The sequence below is a fragment of the Eulemur rufifrons genome, chromosome 5 (assembly GCF_041146395.1).
Source record: "Eulemur rufifrons isolate Redbay chromosome 5, OSU_ERuf_1, whole genome shotgun sequence".
NCBI lineage: Eukaryota > Metazoa > Chordata > Mammalia > Primates > Lemuridae > Eulemur > Eulemur rufifrons.
In genome coordinates this window covers 55,084,844-55,107,273 of record NC_090987.1, presented here as the reverse complement: position 1 = coordinate 55,107,273, position 22,430 = coordinate 55,084,844, and the positions used below count along the sequence as shown (strand labels likewise).

Sequence of the window (22,430 nt, the reverse complement as noted above, 5' to 3'; positions counted from 1 at the left end):
AATCAAACCTCTTTAGATCTGGCACCAGTGTAATTACAGAAAGTAAGGGATCTAGAAGAATATGTTAAAAACAATACCCACAGGACACAATAATATGAATGTACTTAATACTACAGAAGTGTACATTTGAATATGATGGTAAATTTTATGTTACATGTATTTTACAATTAAAAATAAAAAAATAATTAAAAATATAACACAAAATACAGCCAGCCAGATGGAGAATACGGAAAGTTCTGGATGACAAAATATCTGATTTCTTCAACAAATTAATGGCTTGAAAAAGGGGAGAGGAAACTGACATGGAATAAATGTTTTAAGACACACAGCAACACAACATACTGACCTTATTTGGTTCCAGTCTGAACCAATCAAGTGTAAAAAGACACTTTTGAGAACCAGAGAAATTTGAAGATAAATATTAAAGAAGTATTTTGTTCATTTTCCTTGTGGTTATGTTTTTTTATTTTTAATCCTTGTCTGTTATATAATAACATTCTGAAATATTTAGTTAAAATGAAATATCGCTCCCATGCATTATTCTCTCAAAGCCCCTGTCCCTGTCTCACTTTATCTTATTCTTTCAAATCAACTATAACCCTAGTTTAACCAACACCCGGCCTACTCTGTATACCTATGCAGTCAAACATAGGTGGAGAAAAACCTGTGACTCTGTGAATTTAAAGTGACTCAGTCAGCACTGACTTACCTCAAATGGACTCTTTACGCTGTCTACAAATTACACTGTAAATTCCTAGTCTATCTCCTTCTCCTATATGACTTCCCTCTTCAGACCTATAACACCTACATATTCCTCCATCTTCCCTCTCAGCTGATAACCTTACTTCTATTCTCCCAGGGAAACGGAAAGCCAGAGCCCTTTATGTGAACTGCCACCTGTGCCCATCTACGAGCTCTTACGAAGGACCAACGGCCTGCGCTCTCAGCACTTGATCCACTGTGCACGGACACCCTTCCCACCCTTCAGTCTGTTCAGGCACATGACTCCGGCAATTCTCTTCTTTCTCTCGCCACATTATCCCTCTCTGCTGCATCTTTCTAAAAAACCTTTAGCACACATATACATGGTATCATTTCCTCAATTAAAAGTTTTAACCCCATTCCTCCCTCCAGCTACTACCCTTCTCTCATTCTCTCTGCAGTAAAAAATCCCCAAGAGTTGTGTACACTGTCTCCTATTCTTCTCTTGCCAGGTAAACCCATTCAAATTAGTGTCTTTAACATTCCACCAAAAACTGTCCAAAAGAAACCCAGTGACCTCACCTTCTTATCTCCAATGGTCATTTCTCAAACCTCTTTTTACCTGTCTTATGAGCAACGTTTGATGTAGATGATAGCTCCCTCCTAGAAACATTTATTTCACTTGGCTTCCAGAATATCTTTACTCTTAGTTTTCCTCCTATCCCTCTAGATTTAGTCTCTTGCTAGTTCTTCTTGCAGAGTTGGAATTATCTCCATTTTACCAACAGAAAACTAAAGCCCAGAAAGGCTTAAGCCAGCGGTCCCCAACCTTTTTGGCACCAGGGACGGGATTCATGGAAGACAATTATTCCATGGACGGGGGGAAGGAGCTTAGACAGTGATGCCAGCGACGGGGAGCAGCTGAGCTGAGTGGCTATAAATACAGATGAAGCTTCAGTCACCCAACTGCCGCATGCAGCCCGGTTCCTAAGTTTCATGGAAGACAATTTTTTTGTTGGGGGTTGGGGGATGTAGGGGAAGCTCAAGAAGTGATGAGATGCCCGGTTCCTAACAGGCCACGGACTGAGCACCAGACCACGGCCTGGGGGTTGAAGACTGCAGTTTTCAGCAATTTGTCCAGTATTACAAGGCTGGGAAATAGCAGAGTCAGGCTTTGAATGTGTCTGATTAAAAGTTAAAGTTAGGCCAGGGGCAGTGGCTCAAGCCTGTAATCCTAGCACTCTGGGAGGCCGAGGCGGGAGGATCGCTCCAGGTCAGGAGTTCGAGACCAGCCTGAGCAAGAGCGAGACCCTGTCTCTACTAAAAATAGAAAGAAATTAGCTGGACAAGTAAAAATCTATATAGAAAATATTAGCCGGGCATGGTGGCACATGCCTGTACTCCCAGCTACTCGGGAGGCTGAGGCAGGAGGATCACTTGAGCCCAGGAGTTTGAGGTTGCTGTGAGCTTGGCTGACGCCACGGCACTCACTCTAGCCTGGGCAACAGAGTGAGACTCTGCCTTAAAAAAAAAAAAAAGTTAAAGTTACTTTAATTATGCTATGCTGCCTCCCTGCTGATGGAAAGTAGAACTATTCTTCAAACACAGAAATGGACTTTGACAAAGCACTGGAGGAGGTAAGTAATCCTAAAAAGCTGTTTGAAATAAGAATATTAATGGTGAGACAATCTGCACAAGAAATACACATCTAAAATATGTTTTCTTAAGTATTACTGATGAACCTCTTACATATCAATTTATTTAGTATAGAAATACAGTAACTGAAGTTTTTAGACTGATACAAAATGTCCAAGACACAAAGCTATACAGTAAAGAACTATTCATTCTGTCTAGAGGACAATGATAAAGTTAAGTGCCCTTTCTGAATGCCATGAGTATACCAGTAACAACTTGGGAAATATAAAATGTTGTATAAGGCTACTAGAGCTTGATGACAGCATTCCTTTAAGATAACCCAAATGTCCTTATTCTGACAAGATACTATTAATACTTACAAAACAACCATTTAATCTTCATTAGCTGTCCTAAATAGAATTTAATAATGGTAAAATTGCTCTGATCAACTGAGAATAGTATTTCAGTCCTATTAATCATTTGAATTCTTGTTCTGATTTACCAGTCTCATCTGAGTTTAGTGTGAATCAATGTCCAGAGTCTGGATCACACTTCAGACAAGTACTATTGAACTAAGAAATCTGAAAACCATTCCCTATACCCATGATCATTTCATCAGTCATGATTTATGCCTAGGCAGCCAACCACTCCTTTTCTGGGTTTTTCCTAAAGTGAGACAGGGACAGGGAAACCAACTGAGTGTCCTATTATTCAATTCAAACCTGATGGTCTCTACCTGGAGTTAGAGTCAGATCTCACAGATTAAGGGCTCAGTCCCACAAGACTGTTCCCCACTTCAGACACTAATCTCAAGTAGTTGGTTGTCATCTATACTCCTGACCAACCGGCTATAAATCAGGGTTCCCAATACTCCCTCTTTGAGTTGGATTAATTTGCTAGGATGGCTCACAGAACTCAGGGAAACACTTCAGCTCACCTGCATATAATGAAAGACATTATAAAGTACAGAGATGAAGAGGTACACAGGGCGAGGGATGGTGGAACGAGTGCGTAGCTTCCATGCCTTCTCCAGGTGGGCCTCCCTCCTAGAACCTCCAGATAAATTCATCAAATATCGTCATTCAAGAGCTTTTATAGAGTTTGACAGCCATTATCTCTAACCCTCCTCCCCTTCCCCAGAGATCAGAGGGTGGGGCTGAAAGTTCCAACCCTCCAAGCACTGGGTCTTTCTGGTGAACAGCCTCATCCTGAGACTACCTACCATCCTAAGTCACCTGATTAGTATAAACTAAGGTGTGCTCGAAGGGGGCTTATTATGAATAACAAAAGACAGTCCTATCACTGGGGAAATTCCAAAGGTTTTAGGTGCTCTGTGACAAGAATCCAGGAAAAAAAAAGCAAATATATTTCATACCATACCACATCCATTCACACCATGTTTGAATAAAAAGCAAGTCAACACAGAGTGGCCAATGTCAAACACAAATTTAACACAAACACAGCAAAACTCTAATGAAGAATCCACTTTGAAAAGAGAAATGTTACAGAAATAGGAAAAAAACTCCACAAGAAATGCTTCTCACACTTAAAGAAATTAAAGAGTGCAAAACTCAACAACCACAAACAAAGAAGTATGGGATAAGATAAACTGAGATAAAAAGAGATGCAGAGTCCTAATGGAAAAAAAAAATAAGTATCTGAATGCTACAATACCTAAAACAAGGTTAAGGCAAAAAGGTAAGTTAATAGGAAAATACATAAACATAGTCCCAATAACATAAAAAAGTGGGCAAAATTAAGCATGTTTTTATGATAAAAGAGAAGAAAAGCGGCCGGGCGCGGTGGCTCACGCCTGTAATCCTAGCACTTTGGGAGGCCGAGGTGGGCGGATCGTTTGAGCTCAGGAGTTCGAGACCAGCCTGAGCAAGAGCGAGACCCCATCTTTACTAAAAATAGAAAGAAATTATATGGACAGCTAAAAATATATATAGAAAAAAAAAAAATTAGCCGGGCATGGTGGTGCATGCCTGTAGTCCCAGCTACTCGGGAGGCTGAGACAGGAGGATCCCTTGAGCTCAGGAGTTTGAGGTTGCTGTGAGCTAGGCTGACGCCACGGCACTCACTCTAGCCTGGGCAACAGAGAGAGACTCTGTCTCAAAAAAAAAAAAAAAAAAGAGAAGAAAAGCAAAGAAATTATTAATATTCAAGCTGGTAATTACCCACCCTATAACTCAGCATATCTGCCTTTAAGAATTTACCCCCCCAAAATAAAAATACACATCCACAAAAAGATATGTATATAAATGTTCCTAAAAACTTTACTCATAACTGTCCAAAACTGAAAACAACCCAAATGTTCAGCAATAGTGAAAGGACAATCAAATTTTAGTATGTCCACACAACTGAATACTACTGATCAATAAAAAAGAATGAACTGATGAACTGCTACACACACAAATATGGGTGAATCTCAAACATTAACTGAATGAGACCCAAAAGAGATTCCATGTATATGACTTTGTAGTAACAAAATCACAACAGTGGATGAGTCTATGGAGAGTGACAGAAATATTCAATATCTTAATTGGGGTGTGGTTTATATGGGTATATACATTTATTACAACTCAAATTGTACATTTAAGGCCTATCCACACATTTCATTTTATGTAAATTTTACCTCCACTAAAAAATATTCTATATTGCAAACACTTGGTCAAGTGTGAGGACAAACAAAAGGACTTTTTCACATGAGAAAAATTACTAAGAAAACACATATGTACTTTTGCTAAATAAGTACTCGTTACAACACTGTTTATGATAGAAAAAAATGTTAATCCAAAATGGCCACCAATAAAAACGTGTATAGGCCAGGCACGGTGGCTCACGTCTGTAATCCTAGCACTCTGGGAGGCCGAGGTGGGTAGACCAGCCTGAACAAGAGCAAGACCCTGTCTCTACTAAAAATAGCAAGAAATTATCTGGCCAACTAAAAATATATATAGAAAAAATTAGCTGGGCATGGTAGCACATGCCTATACTCCCAGCTACTGCGGAGGCTGAGGCAGTAGGATCCCTTAAGCCCAGAAGTTTGAGGTTGCTGTGAGCTAGGCTGACACCACGGCACTCACTCTAGCCCGGGCAACAGAGCAAGACTTTGCCTCAAAAAAAAAAAAAAACCCCATATACAGCCATACTATGGAAAATCATGCAGCTGTGAAAAGAATGAGGCTAGGTAAGTAAGCTAATGGAATTATATTGAATTATTTACTTCAGGCCGGGCGTGGTGGCTCACATCTGTAATCCTAGCAGTCTGGGAGGCCAAGGTGGGTGGATCGCTCGAGGTCAGGAGTTCGAGACCAGCCTCAGCAAGAGCGAGAGACCCTGTCTCTACCAATAAACTAACACAAACTCCTGTAATAAATAAGCCCCTGCAACCAGTAGTCTTTGTTACAAAACGGCTTACTTGGACTTCCCCTTTAAGTTTCCCCTTTCCCCAACCTCTTTGGATAGGCCTATGATCCCTCACAGCACACAATATCCCTGATTGCAATCCCCTGCTATTTCCAGATAAATTCTTTGTTCTGCAGAGTCGATCTTTCTGTTGTTCATTTTGGGTTGACATTAGGAACCAAGATTTGCAGGGCAAGAGAACGTTTATAAATCAAGGAAATTAAATGAAAATACTAAAATTAACTTGAGTCTATTAACATAAACTCATGCTTTTTAATTTATTTCTAACTATTCACTGAAGTCTTCTAGAAGCAATGCTACCTGTGGAATAATAGCACTCCTAATCCTCAATTTTGAGCTCGAAAATCAAGAAAGCAAAGTACTTTGTAAAATGGCCAATTACAAGTCTGGGGCAGGAAGTGTATAAAATGAGCCTAGGACATCTTTCAGTGCCCCAAAGCTAAGTCTGATGGGCTCACCATGTCAACATGATACAGGAGCCAGCTGGAAGGGCCACATTGTTATGACAATTTGAGCAAAAAGAATCTTAATTATAATGGAATGAAACACATTGAAATCAATAAAAATCCATCAGTACCTGAAAAAAAGAAAGCCAAAACAAAAGAGGGATAACATGATCCTATCTGTGCTGCTGAAAGAGAGCTGGCAATGATGTAGAAGATGAAACTACTACAGTAATCAAGGCATGAAGGAGAGGGAGAGTGCCTGGAGCACACACAACCTGCAAGCCAGCCACCATCTGAGGCAGCTAATAAACTATGAAAATTGGTAACTAAAGAGAAAAATTTAAGTGGTTATCCCTTCAGCAGGAACTGTATTCAGAGTAATCAAACAGCCCCAGCTGAAGGAAAGCCCTACTTTACAAAACAACATTAGGTAATAAATTAAGTATGGAAGAATTTTTTTTTAAAGCAACATCATTTTGTAATTTCTAATCAACCATTGTTCAGGCAAGGATTATCAGCCAGGTTAAAAGCATTACATGAATCACTGGCACTGACAGAAATGCCAAGAAAACACCACCACACATTACTTTCTGATCATAAGGTAGAACTTGTTATCCCCTTCACCAATCTTACCAAGACTAATTGTGGAGAGACCCAGATCAGATATTGGATCTCTTAATGTGATGGAGTATGAAACACATATCACCAATGTTTACACTTTGATTAAAAAAACTAGAGGAACCGGCCAGATGACAACAAAGAAGCAATCGGACAAAATGAGAACGCATTTCTGCAGGTCAACTGGTCTTCTGCCTAGATTTGAAGAGAATGAAGGGACATAACCACATGCAATGACTAGTCCCTACACTGGACCCACAGATCAGCAATAAAAATCACTGTAAGCCTCTAGGAACATAAACTTGAAAACGTGGAGGAAATGGACGAATTCTTAGAAACATACAACCTCCCTAGGCTCAATCAGGAAGAATCAGAATTCCTGAACAGACCAGTATCAAGTACCAAAATTAAAGCAGCAATAAAAAAGCTTCCTAAAAAAAAAAGTCTCGGACCAGATGGTTTCACACCCAAATTTTACCAGAGCTACAAAGAACTGGTGCCCATCCTGCAGAAATTATTTCACAATATGAAGAAGGAAGGACTCCTCCCCAACACATTTTATGAAGCCAACATCACCCTGATACCAAAACCAGAAGAGGATGCCACAAAAAAACTGCAGACCAATATCCCCCATGAATATAGATATAAAAATTCTCAATAAAATCCTAGCAAATCAAATTCAGGTGCTTATCAAGAAAATAATCCATCATGACCAAACAGGCTTCATCCCTGAGACGGTTCAACATAAGCAAATCTATAAATGTAATTCACCAAATACAAGTAAAAACAAAGACCAAATGATGATCCTCTCAATAGATGCAGAAAAAGCATTTGACCAAATTCAGTACCCTTTTATGATAAGAACGCTTAATAAAATAGGCATAGACAGGACTTACTTCAAAATGATAAAAGCCATATACAACAAACCCACAGGCAACATTATACTGAACGGGGAAAAACTGAAAGCATTCCCACTTAGAACTGGAACCACACAAGGTTGCCCTCTATCACCACTTCTATTCAACATAGTGCTGGAAGTCCTAGCCAGAGCAATCAAACAAGAGAAGGAAATCAAGGGCATCCAAATGGGGGCACAAGAGGTCAAACTACAGCTCTTTGCCGATATGATCTTATATCTAGAAAACCCCAAAGATTATGCCATGAGACTACTGGAACTGATAAACAAATTCAGCAAAGTCTCAAGTTACAAAATCAATGTACACAAATCAGTAGTATTCCTATATGCCAACAACAGTCAAACTGAGAACCAAACCAAAGACTCAATACCTTTCACAACAGCAACAAAGAAAATAAAAAACCTAGGAATATATTTAACTAAGGAGGTGAAAGACCTACAGGGGGAACTACAAAACACTGAGGAAGAAAACAGCAGAGGCCATAAACAGATGGAAAACCATACCATGCTCATGGATCGGCAGAATCAACATTGTCTATACTACCCAAAGTGATCTACAGATTCAACACAATCCCTATTAAAATACCAACATCATTTTTCGCAGATCTAGAAAAAATAATTATACGCTTTGTATGGAACCAGAAGACCCCGCATAGCAAAAGCAACCTTAAGCAAAAAGAACAAATTGAGAGGCATCAATTTACCAGACTTCAAGCTATACTACAACACTATAGTAACCAAAACAGCATGGTACTGGCACAAGAACAGAGACACAGACCAATGGAACAGAACTGAGAACCCAGATATAAAACCATCCTCATATAGCCATCTAATCTTTGACAAAGCAGACAAAAACATACTCTGGGGAAAAAAATACTTATTGAATACATGGTACTGGGAAAATTGGATAGAAACATGTAGAAGACTGAAACATGATCCGCACCTCTCACCTCTCACAAAAATCAACTCAGTGGATAACAGACTTAAACCTAAGGCATGAAACCATAAGAATTCTAGAAGAAAATGTTGGAAAAGCTCTTATAGACATTGGCCTAGGCAAAGAACTTATGAAGAAGACACCAAAGGCAATCATGGCATCAACAAAAATAAATAAATCGGACCTGATCAAATTAAGAAGCTTCTGCACAGCCAAGGAAACTATTACCAGACCAAATAGACAACCTACAGAATGGGAGAAAACATTCGCATGCTACACACCCAATAAAGGTCTGATAACTAGAATCTATACAGAACTCAGGAAAATCAACAAGAAAAAATCAAACAACCCCATTAAAAAGTGGGCAAAGGACATGAACAGAACCTTTTCAAAAGAAGACAGACTAATGACCAATAAACACATGAAAAATGCTCAACATTTCTAATCATCAGGGAAATGCAAATCAAAGCCACAATGAAGTATCATTTAACTCCAGTGAGAATGGCTTTTATCAAAAAGTCCCCAAACAACAAATGTTGGCATGGATGTGGAGAGACGGGAACACTCTTACAATGCTGGTGGGACTGCAAACTAGTACAACTTCTATGAAAATTAATATGGAGATACCTCAAAGAACTCAACGTAGAACCACCATTTGATCCAGCAATTCCACTACTGGGTGTTCACCCAAAAGAAAAAAAGACATTCTATTAAAAAGACATGTGGGCCGGGCGCGGTGGCTCACGCCTGTAATCCTAGCACTCTGGGAGGCCGAGGTGGGCGGATCGTTTGAGCTCAGGAGTTCGAGACCAGCCTGAGCAAGAGCGAGACCCCATCTCTACTAAAAATAGAAAGAAATTATATGGACAGCTAAAAATATATATAGAAAAAATTAGCCGGGCATGGTGGTGCATGCCTGTAGTCCCAGCTACTCGGGAGGCTGAGACAGGAGGATCGCTTGAGCTCAGGAGTTTGAGGTTGCTGTGAGCTAGGCTGACGCCACGGCACTCACTCTAGCCTGGGCAACAGAGTGAGACTCTGTCTCAAAAAAAAAAAAAAAAAAAGACATGTGGCCAGCATAGTGGCTCATGTCTGTAATACTAGCACTCTGGGAGGCCGAGGTGGGAGGATCGCTTCAGGTCAGGAGTTTAAGACAAGCGTGAGCAAGAGTGAGACCCAGTCTCTACTAAAAATAGAAAAAATTAGCCTGGCATGGTGGCACATGCCTGTAGTCCCAGCTACTTGGGTTGCTGAGACAGGATTGCTTGAGCCGAGGAGTTTGAGGTTGCTGTGAGCTGGGCTAGAGGAGTTTGAGGTTGCTGTGAGCAGGGATAGAGTGTCACATGGCACTCTATCCCTGGCGACAGAGAAAGACTCTGTCTCAAAAAAAAAAAAAAAATTATGTAATAATGTTATTGTGGCTATGTACAAAAATGTGATTTTTTTGTTCAAAGGCTCTCTGAAGGTAAACAATTTATTTTAGTTGGCCAGATTTTCTTCAAGGGAAATGACACTGTATTACAGCCAATCTCAATTGACAATATAAACTGCTGAACTTAGCATCTCTTTTCTTTTACATGTTCCTTATTTTCTCCTTTTCCATTCTTTGTGTTTTACTTCTTTCCCAATCATAAAGAAGAAAAAAAGAAGAGCAGCAAAGGAAAGAAGGAAGAAAAGCAGGAAGAAATAAATTCAATTGCAGAAAGACCCTTTTCTTAGATTGATTAGGCTCCTCTCACCGCTACAAGTTAGGGCACATCTGAAAGTAGTGACACTAATCTTGGTGCCAATTTATTTCTTTCAATACAATTGTTCACTAAGTTTTATCCAATATTTCACTAAATTCTACTGATTTTTACCTCCTCAGGATTTCTTAACCTGTCTCCTCCATTTTCACTGCTATTGAAGTTAACATACACCCTCATCTCTCACCATCAACTGTCACACAACCTTCTTTCTCTGCAGTGCTGTAGATTAGCTTCCTGATTAGCTTCCTGACTGGCACCCTGTGTAGGCCACTCTCCTGGAAAGACCCTAAGATGGCCCTCCCTGGCTGCCTAGATAAAATCCAAAGCTCAAAGTCCTTTACAACCTGGACTTAGCTAACTCTTTCCTCACTCATCTTCAGCCACTTCCACAGGTGCCACCTTATAAAGCCATAAATTAGAGTAAATCTACTTCTAAGACATAGTCTTTCAATGCGTGCTAATCCTTTTACCAAAGACAATCTTCATCCTAAACTCCCACTCGCCCTTCACAGGAACTAAGATGACATGTTACAGCCTCTATACACCCTTTCCAAGGAAGACACAGGTTCAATACTCCCTGGTCTGCACACCACATGTTTAATGTAGCATCCATTAGCCCCACACACACCCCCAGTTTGTATCTCCCAGTGTCTTATGTAATGTAATACCTTAGCATCTTACACTAATGAACTGATCTATCTTTCCTTCAGGACCCAAAATCAGGTTTTCAAGAAAAAAAAAAAAAATCCAAAAGCAATTTGATAAGCAGAACCATGCTTTAAGGGAGCTTTCTTTACAGAATCATTCATTCAACAAATATTAATATTTACTGAGCATCTTCTACTATATGTGTCAAGCACTCTGACAAATGCTATGAATAAAGAATAAGAAATACATACCTTTACAGTTTAAACTATTAGGGAGCAAACAAAAACCTCACAACCAAGCAATCACACTACAATCCTTTCGTATTTTTGCTGCCACCACTCTAATTTTGGACTTTATTTCACATTTTTTCAGCTGTGAAAATGGCCTCTTATTTGGTACTTCTGCTTTTAAGATTATAACTACCCTATATACCACCCTCAAATTACTCTTCCTAAAGCCAAGTTCTAATTCTACTGCAAAACTCGGTAAAAAGAGCCATCCTTTGTAGGGCAGACTTCTGACTATAAAACTGCAAGTATATCAGCTTTAAAATGATGTCATCCTCTCTTCTCCCCTTAAGATCTCTACTGCTTAGAAAATAAACTCTAACTCCACAGTTGAGAATTCAACATATCCTACCTTTCAGACTTTTGTCCCAATATTTCTCCGTATCTTTTGATGCAAATACCAGACAAACTGCCATCCTTCATATATGCTCCACACTGCCCTATCTCCAAGCCATTAGTTATGTCATTTTCCCATTGAAATTCTACCCATACTTCAAGATTAAGCCCAAATACTATCCCTCTCCTACCCACCCCACAGTGGAGCTGCTCATGAGCAGTTTTCCCATAACACTAGAGCCATCGATGCCTTGAACAAAGGAAGATTAGGCAAAACTTGGCCAGTGTGGCTCACACCTGTAATCCTAGCACTCCAGGAGGCAGAGGAGGGTGGATCGCTCAAGGTCAGGAGTTCGAGACCAGCCTGAGCAAGAGCGAGACCCCCGTCTCTACTAAAAATAGAAAGAAATGATCTGGCCAACTAAATTTATATAGAAAAAATTAGCCGGGCATGGTGGCACATGCCTGTAGTCCCAGCTACTCGGGAGGCTGAGGCGGTAGGATCCCTTAAGCCCAGGAGTTTGAGGTTGCTGTGAGCTAGGCTGACGCCACGGCACTCACTCTAGCCCGGGCAATAAAGCGAGACTGTGTCTCAAAAATAATAATAATAATGACTTTTGTTGAATGTTCTTCAAAGACCATTCTGAAATCCACAGCTTTCAGGAGTAAACAAAAATACAATGTAACTCATGTTTCCAATAATTCTATGTCTTTATTACAGCTCATTATTTTCATACCTTAAAGTGAGAAGAGAACTTAATGAAGAAGTCTACAAATTTCAAAATAGATTAACAGAAATGAGTTCCAAGCCATGCTTTTGGTGGAAAGGGAAGTAGGAAAATAGTGGTATTTTAAAATGGACAAGGAAATACTCAAAGAAAGGAAATCAAATTACATATACCCAAAAAAACCTTCCTATTTTCCAATATTAAAAAAAGCCAAGCCACTACTAGTGGCCACCCCCTGCCCAAATTACTCCCTCTATGAATACGATCCAAATGACAATTCACTCACAGATACATTAAAACAATTTTAGAAAACAACACACTAATTTACTGTATTCTGTCTCTACCAATCCTGTAAGACATTTGAAATATCATATAATCACAATAATTAATAGAAATATCCTGGAATTTTAAATTAAAATTATGGCTGGGATGGCAAGCCTACCACTCTTTAAAATATTCACCTTCTGGGCCAGGCACAGTGGCTCGTGCCTATAATTCCAGCACTTTGGGAGGCTAAGGTAGAAGGATTGCTTGAAGCCTGGAGTTTGAGACCAGCCTGAGCAACATACTGAGACCCTGTCTCTAAAAAAAAAAAAACAAAAATTTTGTTTGTTTTTGTTTTAATTAGCCAGGCGTGGTGTCACACACCTGTAGTCCCAGCTACTGGGGAAGCTGAGGTGGAAAGATCACTTGAGCTCAGGAGTTCAATGTTACAGTGAGATATGATTGCACCACTGTACTCCAGCCAGGGCAACAGAACAAGACCCCGTCTCTTAAAAAAAAAAAACTTCTGTTTTTGCCAAGTGTATTAGTTGGATTCCACAAATTAAAAATATGGTGTGGTCCTAGTGTAAACAGAACCAGCTGGCTCTCTTGGACTACAGTCCTACGCCTTTTTCACAGCCTCAGTTCAGTTAAGGTACTTGCACTCTCACTGTAAACCCAAAGCATCCTGCCTCTCAATGTCATCACATGTGTTTCCTTCTCTTTCCAGCCAGGTTTCCACCACATATTAGACAACTGAAAGTCTACAAATTAGAGCTGGGCACGGTGGTGGCACCTGCAGTCACAGCTACTCAGGGGGCTGAGGCAGGAGTGCTTGAATCCAGAATCCACTGCACTCCAGGCTAGGGAAACAGCAAGAACCCACCTCTAAAAACAAGTTTACAGATGATAAACCTCATTCGGGAGCTGTCCTTAGTGGCAAATGTCTTTCACTAGTGTCCTTGTGGGAAACAAAAACAGAATAACAAAAAACCTCTGCAAAAGACGACTACTCTTTTCTAAAAAGCAAAACTTAAATCCTAACTGTAAATTTTGAGACTACTACTATTACAATAATAGCTGATTATTCTATGGCAGGTTTCTTACAACCCATGATAATCTCTTAGAGCAAAGTATTTGAATTGCGCAGACGGGAGACAGAATAAAAAGCAGCTAGTGAGCCAGGAACGATGGGGCATGCCTGTGATCCCTGTGGGGAGGATCGCTTGAGCCAGGACCTGCCTGAGCAATATGGCAAGACCCCATCTCCAAAAAAAAAAAAAAAAAAAAAAACAAGAAAGAAAGAAAGAAAAGCTAGCAAAAAAATAAGGTATCAAAAAGAACTTAATAAAAAATAAAATTATCGTCTTGGTTTTCAAACCTGCCCTCCTTCCCATGATCCCCACCCAGTTCTCCAAGCCAAAAATATGAATATTTTCCTCCTTTCCCATCTAATCCCAGCCTGCACATCCAGTCTCCAACTCTAGCCCATTTTACCTCCTAAATCTCTTATCCACCCTGATGCAATTCCCTCAGCTATTCCAACAGTCTCAGATTCATGTTCTTTCTTTTTTTTTTTTTTTTTTTTTTTGTTGAGACAGAGTCTCACTTTGTTGCCCAGGCTAGAGTGAGTGCCGTGGCGTCAGCTTAGCTCACAGCAACCTCAAACTCCTGGGCTTAAGCGATCCTACTGCCTCAGCCTCCCGAGTAGCTGGGACTACAGGCATGCACCACCATGCCCGGCTAATTTTTTCTATATAGATTTTTAGGTGTCCATATAATGTCTTTCTATTTTTAGTAGAGACGGGGTCTCGCTCAGGCTGGTCTCGAACTCCTGACCTTGAGCAATCCACCCGCCTCGGCCTCCCAGAGTGCTAGGATTACAGGCGTGAGCCACCGCGCCCGGCCTCGTGTTCTTTCTTTTACTACTCTTCTCCTCTCTAATCCACCTTAGACACTGTCCAAAGTGACTATCCCAAAAACACAAGTACTTACTTCATGGTCCTAAAACTATATCTCTCGTTCTTCTTAGCACCCTTGTAATCTGGCACTGAACCCGATATAAAAAGGCTCACACATGTATTGAACTAAGGAAACGGAGGAAATTCAGGCTCATTTACAAAACAAATTAAGGTGGCTATATGACCTGCCCCTGTGTATCTCTCTAGTACCATCATGGATCTCACTAATTTCCACTCACCTCTCACAAACCTCCCTGCCCGAGCATATGCTATTGTTTCTGCCTGCAATGCCCCAGACACCAAAAGGCCCCAGTCATCCTTCAAATGCCAACTCAGATACACAACTTCAAAAAGGCCATTACAACCTTCTTCCCTGTCCCTCCCAAACACAGGAGTTTGCTGTTGCCCACTCTGAGTTAATCTAAAGCTTGAAAAACGTCAACTGTTATATTCATTAATCCCATCTTAATTTTTTTTTTCATATCTCACTCACCTTCTATCATACAGGGTTCCTTGCACTTATACTTTATTTTTTTTGTAACTCCAGAACCTGGCAAATAGTAAGTACTCAGGGGATGCTTATATGAACTCAAGAGGAGAAGCTGTGACAGTAAAAAAGCAAACAGAGTACAAAAGAAGCAACAGAAGCAGCGACTATCTTACTCAGAATAAGAAAAACTACCATCTAGGCTTCTAATCTTGAAAGCAAAATCTAGAGAAAACAGAAAGGACCTTAGTATCCAAGAGAACTGAGAATACTTATTCTAGGATAGCCTGGGATAAGCAGCAAGGGGACAAACTTAAAGGTTAAACTGTATGAACTTAATCTCAGTGACCTGCTATGGCAAAATAAGAGCAAACATCAAACAGACGGGGGTCATGGAAACAACGTGCTGAGCATCTATCTGCCATGCACTGCACTAGGCATATAACAGCCAACAGGTTTTGAGCATTCACACTGTCAGGCCTATCAGGCACTTTACATGCATTATCTCATTTAACTCTCAATATTCTTGTAAGTAGATAGTATTATCCTCCTTACTCCATACATAAAGAAAGGAAGGTTCAGAGAATAAATAACTTGCCTGAGCCCATAGAGATACTAAATGTCACAATTGTTATTTTATTAATAACCGAAGTGTGATTCAAGTCTGTGCTTTCTTTCAACTACTATGCAATAATTTACCTGTTATCCCAATATAATTCCCATAGCAACCCCTGAGGTACCTTATTTTATAGATACGGAAACTGAAATCCAAAGTTTAAATAATTTGTCCAAGATCACACACTTTTAATAAGTAACAGAGCTGGGATTTGAACCTAGGGCAATCTAGCTCCAAAGCTGTAGTTTTCCTACCCTCATTCTCTACAATCTGTATCACTGACAAGAAAAAGATTTCATGTTCATTCTCGAAATATTATGTTGCTGGGCCTATGAGCCCTAGTTTACGTCTCAGATGTTATAATTTTTCCCAAGTTAACCTCCTCACCTATCCTCTCTACTCCCAAACCCTCCATACTACACTAAAACAGCAAATATCAAACATCTCAGGACTCTTTTACACTCTTAAAAGTTAACCAGTGCCTCAAAGAGCTTGTTTATGTAGGTTATAGCTATCAATAATCAATCACAATCAAATTAGAACTGAGAACTTTTAAAATATTTATGAACTCAATAAAAATAAACATCACAAATGACATTTTTATGAAAACTATTTAAAAAACATAGTAAAATTTAGTGAGAAGAGTGACAGTGTCTTACATTTTTGCAAATATCTTTAAAGTGTGCCCACTAATACGCAGGGTACTAAATCAAAGCCATGACGTGTAGTAAAATCTCACCAAGATTAAAAAGGTAAAGTGAGGGAGGCCATCAACCCTAAATCTGTTCCCTTTGCATAAGATAAGCAACAACCATCTAGTTTATGGCTTCAGTACTCTAATAAAAATTTATGCCAACATAAATCTTTTCATTTCTCTCTAATCCTTTGTCAGATTTTCCAAAATCTATTTGCTTCCCCCTCACTTACAATGAATCATAATATTCTAACTACTACTCTCTAGTGGGAATTTTAGCCTTCTGAGACATTCGATATTTATTCTAGCTGCTAATTCACATATACAATCATTTGAGAGGTCCTAATAGACTAGCAATCAGTTTTGATCCACTAGTCTTTCCCACTAAAACTAAGAAAATTATTTATGAAATGCTGATCTTACAGGGCGTTAAGAAGCCTTGAACAACACTAGAATATTATCCTAAAGCCACCATCTGATAAGAATTCTAAAGCACCTGTGTTCTTTACACACCACAGTCCTGCTATACACTGCCTTTTATTTATTTTATTTATTTAGAGACCATTTTGCCATGTTGTCCTGGCTGGATTTGATCCTCTGGCCTCAGCCTCTAGAGTAGCTAGGACTACAGGCACACGCCACTGCATCAGCTTATACACTACTTTTAGACTACAGATGTATAAGTGACTGTCTTTTCCAAAATAGTGAAATGCCAACCGGATTTTTGACCAGCATGAAGAATATTCTTATGTGCACTCTAAGGACATTTTTCATCCATAACCAAAAAGAGAATCACAAAAACTAAAAGATTCTGCCAATTAGCTCTACTATGTCAACATGATCAGCCACTCGTGCAGTGGTTACAAATCTGGGACAGCAGTTGGGTCTCCCTATAGTATTAAATAAACATCAAAGGCCCATTCCAAGTCACAATACCATGAAAGAGTGTTAAGGGGAAAGAGGGAGAAGTAGAGCACAGTGTCAATAAGAATACAAACCGGAGTCAGACAGACCTATATCAAGTCCTGGCTGGCAATGGGTTTACATTCATCTTTAAGGCTTAAATTTCCTCATTTATGAAATGGTGATATCTACCTCACAATTTCAGTGTGAGGATTAAATGAGACAACACATAAAAAGCACAGTGTTCATCACATTACTAGCATTCAATACCATTTTTTTCCTTCTGTGACTACAAACCTCTAAATCTTTGAGTTTCTATAGTTTCCATAAAACTAGAAACCAAATGACAATTCTTTAGTCTCAAATAAACAAGTTTTCATTTTCAGTAATTTTAGATTAAAATAAATGAAAGAAACTACTAGTATGAACGTGGAAGTGAGCTTCATCAGACACTGCTTTATGATGTTGTGGTGTTTACTTACTATACACAACCTTATGGAAGAAGAAAATTCACCTCCCAAAAAGCTGAGTACAAATAAAATTTTTTATTTCATTTTAGTAAGTTGTATCTTCATTTCCGTTTGGTCCTAATACATCTATCTCCTCATAATCAAAATCTGCCTCGAAAAAGGATACACAACCACTCAATGTACCTAAAAGAATCACTAGTAACATTCCTTTTGGATATAAAGAGCCACTGCCTAATTTCTGTTTTGTTACATTTCCACGTTTGTAGCAAATAATTTTGAAAGAAAATCGGCCCGGCGCGGTGGCTCACGCCTGTAATCCTAGCACTCTGGGAGGCCGAGGCGGGTGGATCGCTCGAGGTCAGGAGTTCAAGACCAGCCTGAGCAATGAGCGAGACCTCGTCTCTACTAAAAATAGAAAGAAATTATCTGGCCAACTAAAATATATATAGAAAAAAAAATTAGCCGGGCATGGTGGCGCATGCCTGTAGTCCCAGCTACTCGGGAGGCTGAGGCAGTAGGATTGCTTAAGCCCAGGCATTTGAGGTTGCTGTGAGCTAGGCTGACGCCACGGCACTCACTCTAGCCTGGGCAACAAAGCGACACTCTGTCTCAAAAAAAAAAAAAAAAAAAAAAAAGAAAATGACTACGTCTAACAATTCCCCCCTTGCTACTATTCTACATTTAAAACTGCATCAAATATTTACCTGAACTTTGGGCTATGGAGAACAGCCTAAGTATAAAACTAGCACAGAGGGTATGAAAACAAATCTTACTCTTTTAATAACTGAAAGTTATAATATTATGATTTTACATTAGATAATCTCCACCTTTAATGAGGAAGAATTTACTGTTTTTGAAATCACATAAAATTTCAAATAAAATAATTTTTATTTAATTATTTATTTATTGAGACAGAGTCTCCCTTTGTTGCCCGGGCTAGAGTGAGTGCCATGGCGTGTGCCTAGTTCACAGCAACCTCAAACTCCTGGGTTTAAGCGATCCTACTGCTTCAGCCTCCCAAGTGGCTGGGACTACAGGCATGTGCCACCATGCCCAGCTCATTTTTTCTATATATATTTTAGTTGGCCAGATAATTTCTTTCTGTATTTAGTAGAGATGGGGTCTCCCTCTTGCTCAGGCTGGTCTCAAACTCCTGACCTCGAGCGATCCACCCGCCTCGGCCTCCCAGAATGCTAGGATTACAGGCGTGAGCCACTGCGCCTGGCCATCAAATAAAATAATTTTATGTGACCAAAATGCAATCATTTCAGCCAATATAAAAAGTTTAAAAAATATACATGTAATATGTATTAGAAATTTCTTTCCTAACCTCCTGTTTGCTCCCAAGCCCAATCACCAACATGACTTCTACTTCCCCGGTGTCATAAAAAGTTGCTCTGCTTATATTCACCCACCCACCAAATCCTACTGACCCATTTTCAGACCTCCTCATCCTACCCTAAATCTGGGACCAGTGATCACCACTAAAAACCCCCTCTTTCCTGGCACTCTTACCTCTCTTGACATCTGTACTGTTACTATCTCCTTGAATCCTCCTCTTCAATCCTATTCAAAACGAAACGTTGGCTGTTCCCTAGGGCTCCCTTGGTCCTCTCTCCCCTTCCTATCCTATGGACCTGGTCCATGAGTAAGTGTCACACTCGTGTATGCGCATACTTCCATTCTCTTCAGCAGTGCCCATAATTCTCAACTGATTCTGAAATGTGGATCTTAACTCCCCCAAAAAGGTGAAAAACATTTGTTCATACACTCTGAGTGCTCTCCTAACTTCCAATGCCAACTATACAATTACCAAATCTATCAAATCCCCCACAACTCTCTGGTCCAGATACCTATTTATTAGATATGTCCACCTAAATATCTGAGAGGTATGTCAACCATAACGGAATAAAAAAATCAAACTATTCCACTTTCCTTGCCCAAATCTGCTCTTCTTCCTCTGTTTCCCAACTTAAATCAAACAGTTCCCCAAGCTAAAGAACTTCTGAATCACATTTAACTCTTTCTTCTACTTCTATAGCTCATTGCTTCTCTCTCCCAAATTCTGGTATCGCTCAATGCTATTCTATGCTTTTCTATCTCCTATGCTGATGTCCTTGAGCTCTCAAGGATCTCAATGAACCCTCTGACCCCAGTATCCTGACTCCTTTAAGCTAGCATCCTCATTTTTACTGTGTGCTTCCTGGAAAAGTGCGTCACACCCACCATTTGCCCATCCCATCCACCTAAACTCTCAATGGATCCCCACCATATTCAGGTGGAAGTCCCAAAACTTTAGGAAAAAAGCCTAAGACTGTTCACAAGCTGTTTCTGACCACTTTTCCTGTCCCTCTCATCCTTGCATTCTATGCTTCAAAGCCCAAGTTGTACATAACTTGACTTTGGACATGTTCCTTCTCCCTGAAATGTCCTACTCAACCCAACAAATCCCTGTACATCCTTTAAAACTCAGCTTAAACGTCTGAGATGACTGCCTTAGGTTTTTCAAGCAGAACGAGGTGCTCCTTCCTTAGCATGTCCCAAATGCCTTATGTATTCCTAATTACTATATAACCAGATGAGTGTTTTATTAGTTCATTTGTCTTTCTCTCTACACCACTATAAACCCACCTGGGACAAAAGACCGTAAGCCCCACAGGGGAGCAATGGTGCCTGACACATGAGTTGCTCAACGAGTATTTTTGGAACTGAGTTTTAATACTATTTTAAAATGCTGTATTCAAATATAATCAGTTCTGCTATAACACTTGTTTTGAAAATGTTAATTTGTTCCAACATGACTGATAAATATATTAGGGAACAATTGAGGATAATGCGAATTTCCCATTTACTTATGTGCCATTTTGTCTGCAAAATGTGATAGATGAAGGTAGAAAACTACACCCAGCTGAACTGAGCTATGTGGAAATACACAAAGTATACACTTCAAAACCTACCAGCTAAGTCAGTTGACCTTGTGTGTCATGAGCCACACCCAATCACTTCTGGTGTTACCAGTTTCCACCTGATTCCAGGTAACTCTCCTTTCACCACTTCACAGTAATTCACAAGCTGCAATCCTTCTGATGTCCATTTCCACAAGCAAACCAGGTCTTTTTCAAGGTAGTACCATTTTTATTGTAGTATTTATATTTTTAACCATTTAACATGTGTAATAAAACTGTCCTACCATAATTACCTGGCTCTTTTTTTAATGTGTCACTAACAAAGCTTTTAAATGAGGTACCCCAATCCCATTTTTCCCCTAAGGCCTGTCATTTCTACTGTAAATTCTACATAGTACAGTGATTTTTAGGAATCTGTATGTTGCTTTACGACAGAAATGACTGTATAATTTAACAGCTGTATGAGGAGTTCTTAGACTTCAGAAAAGTTTCAATATTCAGATGCCAATAATTTACTGAAGAGAAAACTCTGCCTTGTCCCAAAATTTCACAAAATGTTTACAGGCCCACATCCTAGCAGGCCATCAGGATACTAATTTTTAAGCTTGGTGGCTTCTGGTTATACAGTTTATTTTTCCAGTTTAAGTTCTATAGTCTGCCTAAGCCTAACTCCAAAGACAAGTTCTCAACATCTGAACTTTTATTTTCATGTGTACCATTTTATGGCTTTCACTGTTTTCTTTGCTTTTAACCCCTTCCAAAACATAGACATTTTGATTTTAAATGACCCTGTATTATGGAGATATTAGGCAGAGCCCTCAAGCCCACAACAAAAGTGACCACAGACACAAGACCGACCACATACAAGTTAAAAACATATTCAGAGTCACTAACTCTATACTATCTCAAATGTGACTTTATTTGCATAATATTTCTAGGGCCTCCACTCTGTTCTCCACACTGATGCCAAAGTGATCTCTAAATCACCTTGCTCCCCTGCCAAAAATATTTCTGTTCCATCTTTTGCTATAAGATACAGGTATAAACTTCACTTTTAGCTTAGCAAGCATGGGCCTTCAAAATCTAGACGGGACACACCTTTGGAGGCTCATCTCAAGTCACTCCCACTGTTCCAGTAACACCTCACCATTGGCCTTCCCCCAACACTTGACACCTCTGTGCACCCACAGCCCTGTTCCTTCTGTTTGAAATGACCCCGCCTCTCCAGTTTGGCAAACTCCTATTCAGTGTTATTTTCTGTAAATTGCTCCCACAACCTCCACAAGGTTAATCATTCTGTTCTGTTGTCCCATAGCGCTTTGTGCACCTGCTAAGCATATACACAAGGAGAAGGCAGAAACTGAGCACCGTCTTTGACTTCTCAGTGTTCAACACTGTGGCCAGCATATGCTGTTCCTTGACATGCAACTTATCAAGAAAATATCAGCGAATGAGGGAGAGAGAAAGCCCAGAGAAGGGTGACGTTAAGGCAGCCCAAATGAGTCCTCATCTTGGATCCAAATAACCCTCCTTCCTCTCATTAATTACTCAAATTAGGTATTGTTCAAATACCTAGATATGGTGCATCCCACTGTACTCTAATGCACACAGGCTACACACACAATATGTTTACAGTTTAATTTATTCAGAATTTCTTAACTTCATGTATACTGTTTTATTAATCACATTTTGTTGT

At 39.7% G+C, this 22,430-nt stretch overlaps 1 protein-coding gene across 1 annotated transcript in view; it reads right to left on the bottom strand.

Annotated features, from left to right (window-relative positions):
• The window catches only part of CNOT6 (CCR4-NOT transcription complex subunit 6), a 71,833-nt gene that overhangs the window by 46,605 nt on the left and 2,798 nt on the right, over nt 1-22,430 (bottom strand). The window lies entirely within an intron of this gene.